Source organism: Apis cerana, linkage group LG12 (assembly GCF_029169275.1).
Source record: "Apis cerana isolate GH-2021 linkage group LG12, AcerK_1.0, whole genome shotgun sequence".
NCBI lineage: Eukaryota > Metazoa > Arthropoda > Insecta > Hymenoptera > Apidae > Apis > Apis cerana.
This window is the reverse complement of record NC_083863.1, coordinates 654,011-672,235: the sequence shown is the minus strand read 5'-3', so window position 1 is coordinate 672,235 and position 18,225 is coordinate 654,011. Positions and strand designations below refer to the sequence as shown.

At 34.7% G+C, this 18,225-nt stretch overlaps 1 protein-coding gene across 3 annotated transcripts in view; it reads right to left on the bottom strand.

The window, feature by feature from the left end:
- The window catches only part of LOC107992695 (cadherin-89D), a 49,770-nt gene extending 32,044 nt beyond the window's left edge, over positions 1-17,726 (bottom strand). Inside the window, exons 1-2 of one of the 3 annotated variants that reach the window (XM_062082732.1) lie at positions 17,545-17,726; positions 17,272-17,458 (exon numbers count right to left, since the gene is read on the bottom strand). The gene's annotated coding sequence lies outside the window, so the exon portion shown is untranslated. Of the gene's footprint in view, positions 1-13,031; positions 13,196-13,221; positions 13,372-17,271; positions 17,459-17,544 lie in introns of those variants that run through there. The other 2 variants (XM_062082731.1, XM_028664253.2) reach the window with 2 other exon arrangements.
- Between the last annotated feature and the right edge of the window lie 499 nt (positions 17,727-18,225).

The window sequence follows — 18,225 nt, the reverse complement described above, 5'->3', positions numbered from 1 at the left end:
ATTTTCGCACAGATGGATACATTCTTTTTAAACGCGGTATTACGGTAAAGGAAATATGTCCCATCGAAGAAGAAAATATCTTTTGAGATTATTCGTTAAAATTATCGCATCGACGTTGTATTTTTAAAACCATATTCGAGATTCTCGTAAATAATGCGTCCAATCGAAAGAATTGCAGGGACAATATCGTGATGGGAATTTTTGCATTGGTAAGAACCTTTCAAGGTAATCGATCGAATTAAGCGCGGAAAAGTGAGCGGTATCGTGGACAGAATTATGCAAATAAGCAGAGAATTGTAATGCGCTATTGTTTTTGCACAACAGGGCGGACAGAAACTCTGGAATAATAATAACGAGACCGCAGGAACGAGATCGTTAACGAAGAGAAAATGTTCGTTTCCACGATAGATAAGAAAAACGATTTATCGATCGGCACAAAATTATAGAAAAACTGTGCTCCCCTTATTAGATTAGAGTTGATTAACTTTGGACGAACGAAAGAGCACGAGATGAAAAGATTGAATGTAAATAGTGTAAAATGTGATTATAATTTTTAAGCTCTCACAAATTCTCAATTTCCATTTTCAATTTTTTTAAAAATCCTTCCTATTATCCTATTATCCTTCAACTTTCAAATATTTCAATAACATCGAATTGGAAATAAAGAGTTTACCCAACATCGATATTAACATCCCACGAGTAAACTCTACTTCGAACGACCCCAATCATTTTAATAATCAAACAATTCGCTAAACTGATGAATATTTACCTGTTATTCAACTTCGTGAACTTAATCTCCTCTATCAAAGCGTTGTACGTATAAATAAAAATATATATTTGTATTGCTATTCGCTTCCTCCAAGAGATGTCTGGAAACGAATCACGATTCCAAACTCATTCGTCCCCACAAATATGCGAGAACGAGCTCATATTTTAAATTTATCGAGTGCCACATTCTCCTGTCCACATAACTCTATTCCGATTTACCACACCACTGTTATGGGTAACAAATACAAACACGGATATTCGCGCACTCCCCTTACGTGCTTCCGATCACGCTATCTACTTCAAAACGATATCTCCCGGAATATATCATTCGAGTTCGAGTAAACGAGTGATCAACAACAATTTTACCAAACCGTTACTCGATCCTTTACAACAACTTCCTTCCAGGAAGGAAACAAGTGTTTCGAGCTTGACAACTTTGTTTCGAAGCGGTTAATTTAATTACGCGTGTTTAACTGTTTTCCCTCCTCCTCCTCCCCGATGATGCTCTCCGCGATGTTTGCAGAAAGTTTGCTGGGATCTATTGGAATACTGATTTGATTCATAGTTTAATCGAGATGGGATACAGCTAGCAAAACCATCGTTCGAATTTATTCATTAGCAAGGAGAGCTTTTCACGATTGATCGAAACGGTTTCACCATTGACATTTACGTGACATTACGTATCTGTCGCTGACTAAGGATGGCGAATCTTCGATAGCGTCCCCGTTTTGTTTTCAAATGTGTGTAAATTATTATTTTTTTTTTTTTTTTGCGAATCTTTGAATAGAGATTCAAAGTTAAAATGTTTATTATTTCTTTTGCGTTGTTTTGTATCGTCTTCTTTTTACCTCTTCGGAAATTTAGATCGTTCTCCGCGAAATTTCGTAAGAGAATTTAATAAATCGACGCGTTTCGCTTCTTCTATCGATCTTTGTTCATTTTTTGTTTACGAAGAATAAAGAATTTATTTTCGATTATTAGTAGAAATTGAAACTATCTTAAAAATTATAATTTCTGGAATATTAGCTCGTAGAAAGCTTAGGCAATAAAGTTGCCTTACACGAAAAAAAAAGAATCTTGAAATAAAAACAATTGAATAGAATTTGGAAGGTAAAAGAAAGGCGTTTAAAAGCGTTCGGCACAATAAGACTGCACCACTGAGAGTAATCCACCGAGAGTGTTGATTCGCAAAAGGTGAAGTCCCAGAAGCGTCTTCTAAGCACTTTCTAAAAGTTTGTTCTAAAAACGTTTCAAGAACTTTCTCTGATTCTATGCTCTTGTAGAAATAAATTGTTGTAATGTCCAATAAAGAGCAAACCGCAAGAATGTTCAACACCGTACACAGGAAATATAAGTTGAAACAGTTTCAGAGTCGTTTCGTTTCAACATAATAACCTATCACGATTTTGTAATTTTATAATCGTTACTTTAACTGCAATCGGTAAATAAAATTGCAATTAGTAGACAGGATGTATTCGAATTTTTAAAAGTGATAATAATTGAAAATAATTTTAAACGATAATTTCCACGGCGAATCGCGATAAAATTAAAATTATTTATTTCTGTACAAATACATATATATATATATAATCGTACGATTATTCACACTGTGATTAGATTCTTGCATAAATACTTTTCTAAAAAACGAGTAAACATTCAATTTTAATCATAATCGAAACAACTCGTGACGAATTACATCGAAAACAAACAATGTGTATAGAATAATCAAGAAACATCTAAATTAAACTCTCCTTAAATCGCAACCCTTGCCACCCTGTGTTTCCTCGACAATCCTGTCCCCGTTAATCTTTCTTCGCGTTCCAATTTCCTCTTCGAATCCTAATCTCGTTAGTCTGAAAAAGGATTGAACGTTACTGGTGGAAAAAATGCAGAAGTAATGCTCGTTATCCGTCCTTTCGACGCGTGTCGATTATTATTACGCGGAAACGCAGAGCGTGAATGTTGGCCGGAAGGAGGTCAAGAGTCTTTTGCATCGTCGTTACGGTTCGATCCGTGTGAAGCAATGGAAGAAGGATCGAAGAAGAATTCCAGTTGATTGAAAAGTTTCGTCCATTTTTCTTTTGGACTCGAGGAAATTTTTGCGAGAGAAGAAGATAAAGTGAAAGTTGTCAAAGGGGGTGTAAAAATATTTATATCTGAACGAACGAATTTCGAAATAGAGATAGGAGGGCCGAGGTTTTATCTCCGCTTTCGATCGAGAATTTTCACTTTCGAGGAACACTTCCGTCTGAAAGTAATCCACACGCTTGATTGCTTGGAATTTTTTTTTTTTTGGGTCACAAATCGCTTTGAATACGTATGAAATACTTTCGTGGATTAAAAGAAAACAAAGGAATTTTTTAACTAGGAGAATTTTTCTTGAAATTAAATTAAAAGAAAATGGATCGAATGTTCCATTTTGAAATTGAGAAAGAATAGTTTCTGAAATAGATATTATCACGAATCTTTGATAAACGCAATATGTTAACGATTGAAAAAAGAAATTCGATGAAAAGAAACTAGATACAATACATTCGAAACTTTCTTACATCGTTGTAAAAGTAAATAGATGTTCGATATAATACTTTAGTCGTATTAAAATATCGCGTCTCGTTGTACTGCATCTATTGACGTAGAGTCTCTTTTGTCGCGGAGTTCCAAAAGAAATTCTACTCTTTTCGTTGCGATAAAGTGAATCGTATCTTCCACGATCCACCATAATTTTAAAATATCACAATTGCGACAATCTCTAACTCGATTCAAACGTGGATATTCTCGTGGCGAATAACAATTCGACGGAGCAAAATTTCTTTCAAAAGGACCTGAAAAGAGACGCGTCGGTGATTATTTTCTTCGCGATAAGGATATAAAAATTCCATCGATATTAAATAATCCAAAGAAAAGAAAAAAGTTAATTTCACGTTTTTCAACAACGTCCCGCGTGCAAATTTATTTATCTCTCCATCTGTGTCTTTCGCTTTAACATTTTCAATTATATCAGCTGGGATAAACGATTATAGGCCGTTCGTGTCTTGGAAAAGAACACGGTCGATGAAAACAATGGGACGCCTAACATTCTTATCCATGGTCTGTGGCCATCAGGGGCGGTAATTACTTTTATCCAAGCTCACCCTGCCCGAGATAACTTGCCGTTTCGCGGTCACTTTTACCGGACCATTAAATTCTCCACGCGTCCTCGACGAGGCGGGCATACATCGGCCCACCATTTTGCATTCGATACGCGTAAAGTGTATTTACTCTCACGTTTCAGAGATCATTTTCAATTCCGATCAAGGCTAGGATATATATATATATATATATATAGAAATTGCCATTATTCTCATCGGGATCCATTTCAATAAATAATTTATACACGAAAAATTATTTGGTTCAATTCTGCGCGATCTCTGGTGGAAATCTTTTTCGAACAAATTTTTTAATCGTTTCAAGAGAATCGTATATGATCTTCGTTATTAAGAAAATTTCTTTTTTCGGTGAAAAATCTCTTGAGAGAGTAAAATAGACATTTCCATTACAATTTCGCAAAAAAGTATGCATCTTAAAATATCTCAGGTAAACCTATAATACTAAATTTAAAAAAAAATTCGTCCACTTCTTATATATCTTTCCAATATTTAATTTCTAAAAATGAATAAAAAATCATCGCCCAGATATCTATTAATATAAAATTGCCCTTTCGTTCGAAGAAAGATAATTTTGGAACCCGAAGTCGCATCGTGCCGAATGAAAATGGATTTTAAAGAGCAATGTTCTGCACTTCAAACCATCACCGACAAGTTATAAGTAGCCCATCAAACTTCAAAGATACACGGCTTCAAAGTTGTCCGAATTTTTAAAATAAAAAATTAAAAATTGTTCTTTCGTTTGAACGACTATAATTTTGAAACCAGTGAACGGATTTCGACGAACGAAAAAGCATTTTAAAGAGCAATGTTCTGCGCTTCCAACGATCACCAAAAAGTTATAGGTATCCCTACAAACTTCGAAGATACAGCGCTTCAAAGTTGTTCGAATTTTTCTTGTGAAAAACTAAAAATTACCTCTTCGTTTGAACGACTATAATTTTGAAACCAGTGAACGGATTTCGACGAACGAAAAAGCATTTTAAAGAACGATGTTCTGCGCTTCCAACAACCCCCTAAAAATCATAGATATCGCTATTAACTTCGAAGACACACCCCTTCAAAATTGTCAAATTTTTAAAGTAAAAATTAAAAATTGTCGAAAGCAAAAGTCGCATCGTGAGATCTCTTTCAAACTGTCGCATTACAAGATATATCTACACGTGGAGGAAAGAGTGGATTTACATTTTGGCAAACGATTCTCCAAAGAGATTAATCGTTAATCCAAGGGAATTAATCTCCCCTCCTTTGAACGCATCGTTGATCGCGAGCCATCGATCCTTCCCTCCCCGTCCCTCGCGATAGCCCTCGAAATAAGCTTCGAATCGATCGGACCAACGAATTTAGACAAGCCGGTCCAACCAGCCGTTTGTCGATAGAACCGAACGTGTCCGCGAATTCGTTTCCGCGTGGAGAGGAGCAGCGGTATCAACTGGATCACGGCAGAAAAGGGAAAAGCCAGGGATGGATTTCATCGATCTCGCTACACTTTCCATAGAAATCTCGCCACGGGAATACATATGAGGACACTTTTCCCTTTTCGCTTTTTCTCCTCCTTCCCGGTTTTTCGCATTTCGCTTTATGCATGCGACCTACGTTCCTCGCGTATCAATTCAACGATCGATGGTATTCCCATCGTTCAAACTTCTCTTTTCCTCCCCGTGAAAGTTTCCCTTCCCCGATTAATTTTCCTTAGCTGGAGAACAACTGGCGCCGACAAAGGAAATCGTCCAATCAAGTTTCGTTAAATTGGATTGTCGCATTGGATTTCTGAAGGATAATATTTATATAGGAAAATTTTTAAAAAGCGAGCTGCAATTTGCGGAAAAGGAAAAAAAGAAACAAAGTTACCCCACAAGATATTCGTCTCCTCAATTTTCCATCGCTTTTGACGAATCATTGGCTTCGAATATCTTATGCAAATCGCTTGGCACGCGTCTCGCACACCGGTTATTCAACGTTCCAAAATTTAAATGGCTTGGCACGGGTACATTGGCGTAATAATATCCCGTTCCCAATTAACAACAACGGCTAAAGCACGCACAATTTTTCTTACTCGACGATCTTTATATAAAATTTTCCCCTTGCTAATAACTCGAACCAGTTCTCGTTTTAAAAATTTCGCGCGACCCGATATCGGGTCGCGACCTATAGAGACGTTGATCCAAATTAATTTCCAATTACCAAGACGACGGAATCCCACTTATTATTTTTATCAATCCACCGCCACCGAATCGGGATCGTCGTGAAAAAAAGTCATAACGAACCAAGCAAAGCTTTAATTGTAACAACTCTACGCCTTTTCTCGAGAGATGCCTCGATTCGCCGATAAATTCAGATTGCGCGGTCATAATAACACGGCGGAAACTTTCGTTCTCGAGTTTATCGCTTATTAAGGTCGAAAAAGATGGGCGATTCAATCTCCTTCCGATTATCTTAATTAATTAAGAATACATAAACGGTTGAAAATGACAACTGGATGAATTTTATTCTTAACCTTTGATTGATCGCCTAAAGGAGCAAGTAAAATTTCGATTCGATGCAGGGAGGTGTTAATTTCTCGAGACGAAGTTAGTCGTTCGCCTCTCTCCTCTTAAATCGTTCCATCGTGGGCACAATGCTACGCTGTCGACCTTGCCCTTCTTCTCCCCTCCCAACTCGAGTTTGTGCACTTGTCTCGTGCCGGACGACGCTGTAATACGCGTAATGTCCACTTAGACACGGTCACGTTGCAAGAAAGGGTAAGGTAAATTCGTAATTACCAAGGGGGAGGCGGAAACGGCCCGAGAGTTTCCACCCAGTTGCCTTTTAGCTTCATAGAAGGGGTGAATCTTGGATAATGCCGGATTAAAGTATAAGGAGAAGGCACTGTCGTGGCTCGGTATTCCTTTTTCGTTACTTTATTGTCGTTCGTTCTTACGATTTGTATCAATGACATTCGTTGAAAATCGGTTCGACGTGTCTTTTCTTTTACTCGAGATAGAACGCGTCTGCCAATTAACAAAGTTTCATCAAAACCTCGCCCCAGCTATCGCAACTTTCATCAAAAAAGCGCGCACATTCCATCCGGGCGTTCTTTTCCAGTCCTTCAGCTTCTTCCGTATAACCGAAAAGAAAAAGGAGGGGGGAAAACCAATCTCTTCCTCCTCCACTTTCATTTCCTTCCCATATGAAATTGCGAATCACGGGCGCAGCGTCATTGCGTGTCCTCTCTCTCTCTCTCTGAAATGACATTCGGTTAGCACGAGGGCAAAAGAAATCGGAGGATAAAGCACTTTCCTCCTCCTCCGATTTACCAGAGATCGCGAGACAGCTTCCGTGTACGGCCAAGTCGGCCATATGCTTCCCCTGATATCTGCCTCAACCCTCTTTGGATCCTTTCGAAACTTGAATTCAAACTTTCTTTCTGAAGATTACTTCGAAAATTTTGATATATATATACTGATGAGCGATAAGTGACTTTTGATTGTTCAAAACTCGGAGGAGGAGAACCGCATAATACGACTTGACACGATTCGAAACGAGCATCGTCAACCTCGAAATGAACTCGAAAGCTTCGTATTAAACTATCATCGTCGATCCAATTTCACGGTCAAAGAGATAAAACTCGATCGATGCAACGTAATTGCTTCTTGGTTTCGTTCCTCCTCCGTAAATCATACGTCACGCGTGCTCGAATTCGTCTCGCGTTCGTATGCATGGAGCGCAGATCGAAGAGGGGGGCGTATTCGAGCAGAAAACGTCGGAGTCGTTGGTCGGCCGAGCGTTGCGCAAACGTGACACGCTCGAGCGGATCATCGGCCCGAGTGGTCATTGTTTTCTCAGCCGTTGCGGGCCAGAGCCCGATTTCACGAGACCTCGTCTCTCCTTGATCTTCGGGAATCGAGAATGAGAATCGAGAGATCAGAGAGGAGATCTCGAATCGGAGAGATGGAATTATATTACGTTTGGAGGATTCGAACGGAAAATTTGCGATGGAAATTTTTATTTTTGTTCATTTTTTCCCTTCGAGATCGTAAAATCTCTCCAACTGTTTCCCTAGTGCGATACATCAGCGATACTCCAACTGCTTGCTCAAACTCGTAAAAGATTGTACCGCAATACTGGCGATCTTAACGAAACGATTTATGATCCGTTCTCCAGACACTTTCCTTGCCACGTCTCTACCCGATCGATTCACTTGGATTCGTTTATCGTTCAACTATGAAACGTCGAAAAAGCGTATCGATTCGATCGCCGAAATTTTGCATTCAATTGCGTTATGGGTGAAATTTCAAAATATCTTGTTAATTATGAAACGCCAGTTTCGAGAAACCATAATGGCACGAGTTCGATCGGAGGGTCATCTATCGTGGGATGATCGTCGACCGAGAAATCGAGGAGTATTCGTAGTTTGACCGAATGACACGGAATCGTATCAATGTGATCGGGAATGGTGGCGAGAATTCGAAGTAAGTAGGTCCTGGGATCTGCTCGTTCATGAAAACTGTTCCCCTTTTCTTTCCACGGGCTTTTTATCGCGTGGAATGCCGGCAAATATGGGTAGAACGTCGGAATCCTTGTTATCGAAGTCTCGTTTCGTCGCACGCATGACAATTGTCTCTTTCTCCTCGCAACACGGGGAGCGAGGTATAAATTTGGCAAAAAGAAAAGAAAAAAGGAAAAAAAGATCGATTAATTCAAGATTTCTTCTTCTTCTTGTGCAAAAGTTTATTAATAAATATCTCGAGGAAGATTATTATATTTCTCTATTCGAGCCTACAAGCTTTAGAGGAATTTTTATTTTATTATTTTCGCCGTTAATGATTCGAGAGAATTATTACATCGATGAAATTTTATGGAACATACATAATGTAAGGAAAATAATGGAATGCGGCATTAATGCAATGCTAAATATATTTTAACGCTTAACGTTGTGCCATCAAAAGAAATATGATAGATAACCGGTATGAAGTTGTATAAAATTGAAGGACTCGAAGCACAAATGGGTCAAGTCCAAAATTTAATGCCGACACACTCCGCGAAGAATTAAGGCAACATTATGCACAAGGTGATTTCTAAAACTGTGTCGCATCCTAAATTAAGGGCGTATCCAACAATTTATATCGATCGATTCGAAAAATCGTATCTATCCCAGTCTAATGATCCAATTGCTACAGTCTTTAAGAGATTAAAATAAATAACTTTCACCTATTTGTTTCTGAATTGTTACTTTATATATATATATATTTTTTAAGCAACATCTTAAACAATTTCAAGGATCAAGCGAGCGTTGCATCCAGGACACGATCGAACGAAACGTCCTGGCAAAAGTTCCGAAATGTTTCGCGTTTCCGTTTCGTGAGGCAAGCGCAGGATAAAGATAGAGTTTTTGCTCAACCCTTGTGTGCAGCAACATCTCGCGATTCGCCGATATTAAAACTAATTACGCTTTATTACTCGCGTTATTATTTGTTGACTATCTGATTAATTTAACCAAGTGTCATTGGTAAAACTTTTCCAAATTGAATTCAAATTTTCATTTTGATCTTGATTTCGATGATGGAACAATTTCTATTAAATGAAATACATTTTTATCGATCCTTTTGGTAAATCACTCGTTCGATTCTTATTCGACACACGTTTATAAGGAAAGAATATACCTTTCAAAATTAAACGATAGTGGTAATTGATTGCAACTACTGGAAATTCTCGCTCGTTAAATAAATAAAAAAATAAATAATTTTTCGCATGATTGTTAAAGAATAACCGTGCATAGATGAGAGTCCAAGATAATTATTAGGATATGGGATATGGGAAAATTCAAAGAAAAATTATATTAAATTTGCATATGATTAGCAATCGATTAATTTTACCATAACGAGTCTTATTCGATTCTCGTCTTATTTATTTTCAGATCATAACTGAACTCTCTCGATAAATATAATATCTCTTTGCACACGTTTGTGTCACTCGCGATTCTCTTTCTCTTTCGTGCCTTTCCTGCGAGGAAATATAAAGGAAATTCTAAACTTTGCATCGAGATTCAACACCGTTATTCCGTAAATTCAAACTTGCTGATTCTTAAATATTTACAAAGATGCAGAAGACAGTTCAAAATCTAGTCTAGTATCGAGTTATCCTCTTACAATTCTCATTTATAGATTAAACATAAATCCATCCTTATCGATTCTCTTATTTCTACCAATCTTTATTTGCAAAAGTATATTCTCTCGTTTCTATTAGTCCTGACACGACATTTAGCCAACTATTACCATTTTATATAGCACGCACGACCAATTTCCATGGGCGAAGAAGATTCACCGCCTTTCGAGCGGAATGCGTCTGCTAAAACCGTTCTTAACGCACCACAGAATTGATTACGCGTTGATTAATTCGCAGACGAGTTCCGCCAGTTATTCCACCTCGACTCTTCGTAGAATTCGATTACGCGATTAACGAGAAAAACCTTTCGAACGGAATATTCCTGTTCGAGTGGCACGATTCGAAAAGCCAAATTTCCTCGACGATACTTTTTATTGAAAAATTGTAGCAACTTTTCAATTTTTCCTAATATTTGAATATTTTGAGAACATTATTATTATTATTATTATAAGTATTGATATTTTAAGAATGTAATTATTATTAATCATTTCATAATCGAGGATATATCGATGAGAATTCAGAATCAATCTGAATTCTCGAAAACGAAGGGGAAACAAACAGAACATGAATTTTCCCTTTTACGTAAGGATAATGCAACTCGTTGCATAATTTTCGGCGCACGCGACGGATTTTGCGGGCTCTGAAATTGACAACAGATGACCGTTTCACACGAGGTATGGGACAGTATGATTAATGAGAAATATGCTTCCGTTATAATGTAAGTGACACTGGTGAATAACGACGAGGGACTCGTACGATTTGATCTTTCTAATAAAACGTGCGTTTTATGTATTCGAGTTAATCTACGATTATTAACGATTATTGTTACAATTTATCAATTATTATTATTACGTCGTATCGCGTATTAAGTTGTTACTTCCAATTATAAAAAGATAAACGGATTCATCCTTACCCACAACAGGAATATTAATTTAATATTAATTTAAATTTAAGTTACCGTCCAGCACTTCCAATTTCTTCCATCTTTCTAAAATAAATAAGAAAAAGAGTATCGAAGAAATGGCACAGACAAAAGTGTAATGGATGAGCCGAGGAAATTCGATCTAATCTTCTGTTGGTACAATAGATAAACCGATTGCGAATGAAAAGTTACGCGCGATTTTCGTAATGGCCGATCCGCGAGTGGATAATCGCCTCGAGAATCCCGGTGTTTCTCGAGTTGCGTACGTAACGAGTATCGCAACCACGTCTCACGTTCGCGTGGTCAACGATGATGGGCATCGATACCGTTTAATCCACTCGAGTTCGTCGTGAAAGGGGACAGATATTTTAAGGCAAAGCAATTAATTATACGAGACGCGCGCGTACGGGATAATTTATAGGAGCAATGATCACGACTAACGTCGACGTTGGATTAATACTGATTACGGGAGATGGAAATACAATGTTCTCTTTCTATTGGTCGCGAGCCAACGAGGGAGATGTGATCGATCAAGTGGTTTTTCAAAAAGATTCCTGCGAAGAATCTAATCTTTTTAATATTAATTGACTGGTAATAGGGAAGAGAGGAGGTTTGAATTTGAATTCTCACAAATATTAATTAATCATCGCTTCCTACGAGTTTAACGCGGAAAAAAGAAATATTCGAGCTTCGTGTATGATAAATACTCGTGATACGAGTAACAGTCTCATCGAATGTAAGCAAAATTAATAGTTGATGTTGATAATTTTTCGCAATTCTATTTCAGATCGCACCGTTTCCTTTAAAAGGATCGCATCAGTTACATCCTGCCCCGTTGAAACGTACTTGAAATATTTCGTAATTGAGAACTGCACGCAAGGAGACTCCTAGTCTTAACTCGACCAATTCTGAAAAATGTACGAGAAAACAACGATAAATATTAATGCTGGAAAATAATTTAAAATTCAAATAAAAAGCACAAGAGAGCTCCAAGAAAATCTCCCGACTCTTAACTCAACCAATATCGAAAAATGTAAAAATAAAAGACCAATGATGAATGTTCAAATATAAAAAAAATTGATACTTAGATATTAAAAAAAATAATTTAAAATTTAAATAACAAAGCACTCTTTGAATACTGCAAAAAAAAAAGTCTCCAAAACTTGCACACGAGAAAACTCTTAATCTTAACTCAACCAATACTGAAAAATACACGAGAAACCAATAATAATAAATGTTTAAATATGAAAAATATTGTAAATACTAAAAAAAAATGTTTAATTTAAATAAGAAAGGAATCTTTGAGATCAAAAAATGAGAAACCAATAATAATAAATGTTCAAATATAAAAAAAATTGTAAATACTAAAAAAAAAAAATTTTAATTTAAATAAGAAAGGACTCTTTAAGATCAAAAAATACACGAGAAACCAATAACAATAAATATTCAAATATAAAAAGTACTGTAAATATCGAAAAAATAATTTAAAATTTAAATAACAAAGCACTCTTTGAAATCAAAATCCTGCAAAAAAAGTCTCCAAATCTTGCACACAAGGAGAGCCCTGATCTTAACTCAATACTGAAAAATACACGAGAAACCAATAACGAACGTTCCAATATAAAATATATTCATAAATACTAAAAAGATAATTTAAAACTCAAATAAAAAGCAGTCTCCAAATCTTCAAGAGAAACCTAAACAGCGACAGTATGCGCGAAAAAGCATCGCCACGAATTTCCACAAAACTCCACCGAATCTAACAATCAATTCCCCATTTTCTCCCGAAACTATCATCTCTAGAAAATACGGTTCGAAACACCCATCTTCCTTTCCACGCGAAAGTGAGACGTGGCGATCGGCAGGATTTGAAATTCAACCGGCGCCTGCACGCTCGATCGCACGCGGAATAAATATATCCCCGTCGCGATCCACGGTTCACAGGGCATCGGTAGCCCGGTAACCCGCTTTTCTTCTCGATCCTTCTCACCGTTCCTAACCGTTTCTCAACCTCTCGGGGAGAATTCTCGACTCGAGATTCGAAAAACACGTACCAGACAGGAAGCGTCCTCTGGCGGGACCGCGTCGGTCGCATGGCAATGGCTTCCACTCGGCTCGCGTGGATCTCGCGGTGTCAAGGTCGGATCACGCGCGATCCACGGGTTGAACGCACTCGATCCCTCTTCTCTGCCGAGCTACCTACCGAGTCGACGGCCAGCCGTGCACTGGACCGGGTGTATTTACCTGTGCTCACCTGGCCGCAGTGAATCCGCACCAGTCAGATGATGAGACGACCTGTTCCTTCCGGGTTCCTCGCCATCGGCGCGTGCTTCGATTCCTTTTCTTTCTTTTTTTTCAGGCAAGTTTCAGATGCTGGATACGTTTATAGTTTCTCGACGCGTGGATTTAATTCGAGTTTGATTCGAGAAATTTTTCTTTTCATTCATCTCGATATGAAGGGATTAATTCGTTCGTTTGTACGTTTATTAATTTAATTATAAAAGTATGGAAGAAAGTATCTTTGTTTGTTCGAGACACATTACAAAACTTTGAAGATTAGAGGCGAGTTTTTATTTTTTCTCTCTCTATCGCTGCAAGATAATCATGGATATTTTAATTTCTTCGTTCCACTCTACAAATTATCCATAATTTCTCACGTGTTTGTCATAAATAGATATAAAGTATCCACTTTCCTATCATATTCATTTCCACCAAAGATAGAAGCAACGCAAGAGAAATCCAATAACATCGTTTCCCCGTTCTCCAAGACGATCCCGCTTTCTGTTATTTCCGGTTCATCGAGGCTGCCAACGCACCACTGAACACACACTTTGACTTCGAAAACCTTGTCCGTTAACACGATTATTTATATTCATTTTCATACCAGAGAAAATCTACTTTTCCCTCGACAACATTCGCGGTTCCAATTAAACGAACCGAATCGTTTCCTGAATACCGACTAATGGCCATAACCGATACATTTTGTTTAAATATCGCGATCAACGACGCTTTAATGACCAAGAACCGAAGGATAATGGATTAATTGGAGGAAACTGGATCGTGGATAATCGTTTTAAATCATTCCAACCGTCTCTGTGAACGCTTTGGGAAAGTGTTTGCAAGCGTTTCTTTGGAAGCTGAACGCGGTGTGGACAGACGAATCGTGTCGGTTGCACAGATACAGATGATGGATGCATAAAATTGATTTTTCGATCGAAAAGAAAATTTGAATGAGAGTAAAAGTCACGATTATCGTGAATCGATGGAAAAATGGATTTTCTCAAACATATTTAGGAGGGATATTTATTACAAATTTCAACAGCCTATCAATTTTATTTTCTAAAAGTACGAGAAAAATAATTTTCGATAAGCATCGATATGTGTCCAAAAAATGATTGATGATAAATGAACGAATAACTTTTCTGTCGAAAGTAATTTAAGTGGTTAAATAAAAATAGAATTTATTATGTCGAATATTTTTAAGCCGAAAGAACGAAATATCAGAGAAAATTGATTACGAATTATAAAGAAAAATTATTACGTAAATTACGTAAATTTGTATAAAATGTAGAAACTTTTACGTTGCAATGTAATTGCATAATACTGAATATTTCTTGGAAAAATTTTTCTAAAATAAACAAATTACGAATGATTATATGGATGGACTTTAAAGAAACAAAAACAACTATAATTTAAGTTCTTCTTTTGAATCTTTTTTTTTTTTTTACATTTTTCGTATCTTCTAAAAGTTTTAATAAATAAAAAATATATCAATTCAACTCGAAACGTACGAATTGCCAAACTATTATATTTAAAAAGAATTTGATATTATTCTTTTTATATTATTGTTCGCTTAAACATTAAAATTCTATGCGTTATAGTTTCTTTAGAATTTGAATAGAAGAAACGAAGAATGAATGTAAGAAATAAAAGCGAATCATATTCCTTGCTTAATTAATAATAATTAAATCTGACAAACGAACATGGATATAGAAGAAATTCAAAAATATTATATTCTTCTATTGTTGCGCGTCAATTAATTCGATTTAATTATGCAAAGAAAGTATAGAAATAAAAATTAATAATGTATAATGCATGTCTACGATATTCTTAAAATAATTGGCCGTACATTTAACATTTTACCGATTAATCTAACCGGATATATTACAACTTGAAATATTGCAATTAAACGTAATGAAATTCGGAGATAACAGACAACCTGTTTACTTTCTAATATTATAAAATCTGTTGCCTAATCGTTTAACGCATACCCTTTAATATTTTTTCATCCAACAATCAAACAATAATCGAAATTATTTCTTCGTTATAACATGTTTTTTTTTTAATCATAATGCCATGTCTTATAAATAAAAAAAATGAATGAATTTATAAGTAAAAGGATATATTTAATTGTGATGTAAAAAAAAAAATATGAAAAATTAACAACTCTAAAACGAAAACTACTGGCGTTAGTTCATTAAAAAAATTGTAAAAGATATAAAAAATAAATTTAAAGATGAGGAGAATAATTGAAAACTCTACGATCGTATTTTGTCATAAAAATAAAAAAAAAAAAAATAAAGACGGTAAAATTTTTATTTTTAATCAAACGACAAAATTTGGGCCACCTACTTCTTCCATTTCGAATTTATTCCAGAATATTGTGATTTATTGGAGACGCAAACGAGACGACGCGCATCGAATGGATTAACATTTCGGATCTTATAGCCCATTCTATTCGGTCTCAGCCTATACGTGGCATAACAATGCGAGTTTTGCGTGGAAACGAGGTTAAAGAAAGGGGGAATGCAAATCGAATACCAAAGGGAACATTGCCGTGTGCAATCTTCCACCACGTTTAATTAGAAATATGTATTCTACTAGTAGCGACTAAACTGCGGATATTTATATGAATTTAAATCTTTAATGAACACAAGTACAGAATTGAAATAAGCAATCAACTTTCTGTTTAATATATAAAATACGCGTTTCAAAAATATGAGAAACTGGAAGATCTAATTTCGACATAACATTATCCTTTGCAAAAACTTTCATTAAAATTTCGTTAACGAAATATTAACAAAAAACAAAAACTTTGTTCTTGCAAAGAAAAACGTTGCTTGAAATTACTTCAGAAATCTTCTAAATTACCTTTTAATCAGTGTTCTCGTATTTTTGGATAATCTATACAAAAAAATGTATAAACTGCAAAATTTAAAAATCTAATTCATATTTAAAATGTGTATTTTATATTATAAAATATACACTCTGCTTCAACGATATACGAAAGAATTTTTATACATGTAAAAAATGCATATTGTCTGTGACTGAATATATATGTGTATATATTTATAACATGTAAAAATTGGATCGAATTTTTAATAAATAAATTGAATAATGGAGATAAAATTTGAAATCCTTAACAAAAACTTTGGCAAAGTACATAAGAATCACGTATAATAAGAGAAGAACAAAGATAGGATAAGGATTATGGAATGAACGCCATCTCTAGATTGCAGACGAAAGAATTTAAGTATTTAGACAAAACAAATAGTAGAAAGATACAGTAGAGAATAAGAAAGGACTACCAACGCCATCTCTAAACCTATATATGTATTCTTTGAGAGAATGAGTTGATAAACGAAAAGTACAAGAAATGAAGTGAACAGATCGGTATTTCAGAACATGTCAACATTTTGTGTGACATGTTCTGAAATATCGACTCTAGATTATTTATTATATTACCTAGTAAGCTATGATCTAAGTACACACACAAGATTAAATAACTTTAAAAATGTGAAGCAAATTTATATTTATACTTCATAATTTTAAAGATTAAAACGAGAGTATTATTCAACATTTCACTAAACTTTTTATTTATGAAAATATATATAATTAAATTGGCAGCTAATTGAATCACATTCCTTACAAAATATATAATTATATTATTGATATACATAATAAATAATATAATTATATATTATATATCCTAACTTGCTTAATCAGTAACTTATCTATTACTCTCCTAACCAAAACCTTCATCTTCTTTAAAATGAAAATTTACAATTCAAATAAATTCCCTTTTAAGTATACAATTTGCAAAACGTTCAAACCATCACTGATTATTTATACAAAACAATTAATAAAAAAATTGTAAAAAAACTGATGCAATATTAATTCCTATCAATATTTTACATATTCGATATTAAAAAAAATAATTATAAATAATTATAGAAAATCATCAAAAAAGTAAGTAGAACAAATAAACAATATATTACATTATCTTTTACTTACTTATATTACATTCTTCTATATAATTAATTAGCACAGATTAACACACAATTAATTAATACACATTATTACACACAATTAATTATCCATGCATTAAATTATATACATATTTTGTTTCATCAATGTTAAAACATCATCCGTGTAGCATCTTAAAATTATGCTGTATAATTTTTATTTCCAGTCAAATATCCTGAAAAATTTTTAAATTTAATATCATTTCAGAAAACTTAACATTTGTATACAAAATTCAATAATTTCTTCAAACATATTACTTACTAGAGATCAAAATATAATAAAATAACACATTTTCTTCATTGTGTTCCGTTGAAAACTAAATAGTTCCTGAAATAAACTATACGAACGAATTAAAAAAATTCAATATAACATATAAATTAAATAATAATTTATTTTCTCACATTTCTTATTTATCTTCATCCATAAGTATCTGTAACAAACTCAATTCTTAAAATAATATAGATCTGAAATATAGATCTAGAAAAAAAACATTCCAATCTGGAAAAAAAATTATTAATATATTATTAAGTAATTCATAACTCATTTCAAGTAGAATTATAAGATCAGGATTAACATTAAAAATATTAAATCTTGAATTATAATTAAGATTTTTTTATAATAATAATTTCAAAAGAAAAATTTATATTTAAACTCGAATTGACTTAAACATTTTATCGTAAAAATAATTATGCACAATATCATGATAATTAAAACAAATTCAATAGTGACAAAAGAATGTTTATTTCAACTATATTTTCCATAACAAATGCTTCGTTAATACAGGACCTGAAAAAAAGACAGAAAGATAGCCAGAAGGGCCACCTAAAATCGTCCACTCAATACAAACAAGCCGCGAACAAACCGTGAGTGGAATATTTTATTTCGCAACACTAAAATAACAAATTTTCAACAAAAGAAAACGCGAAGAGTGCCTTAATTTAT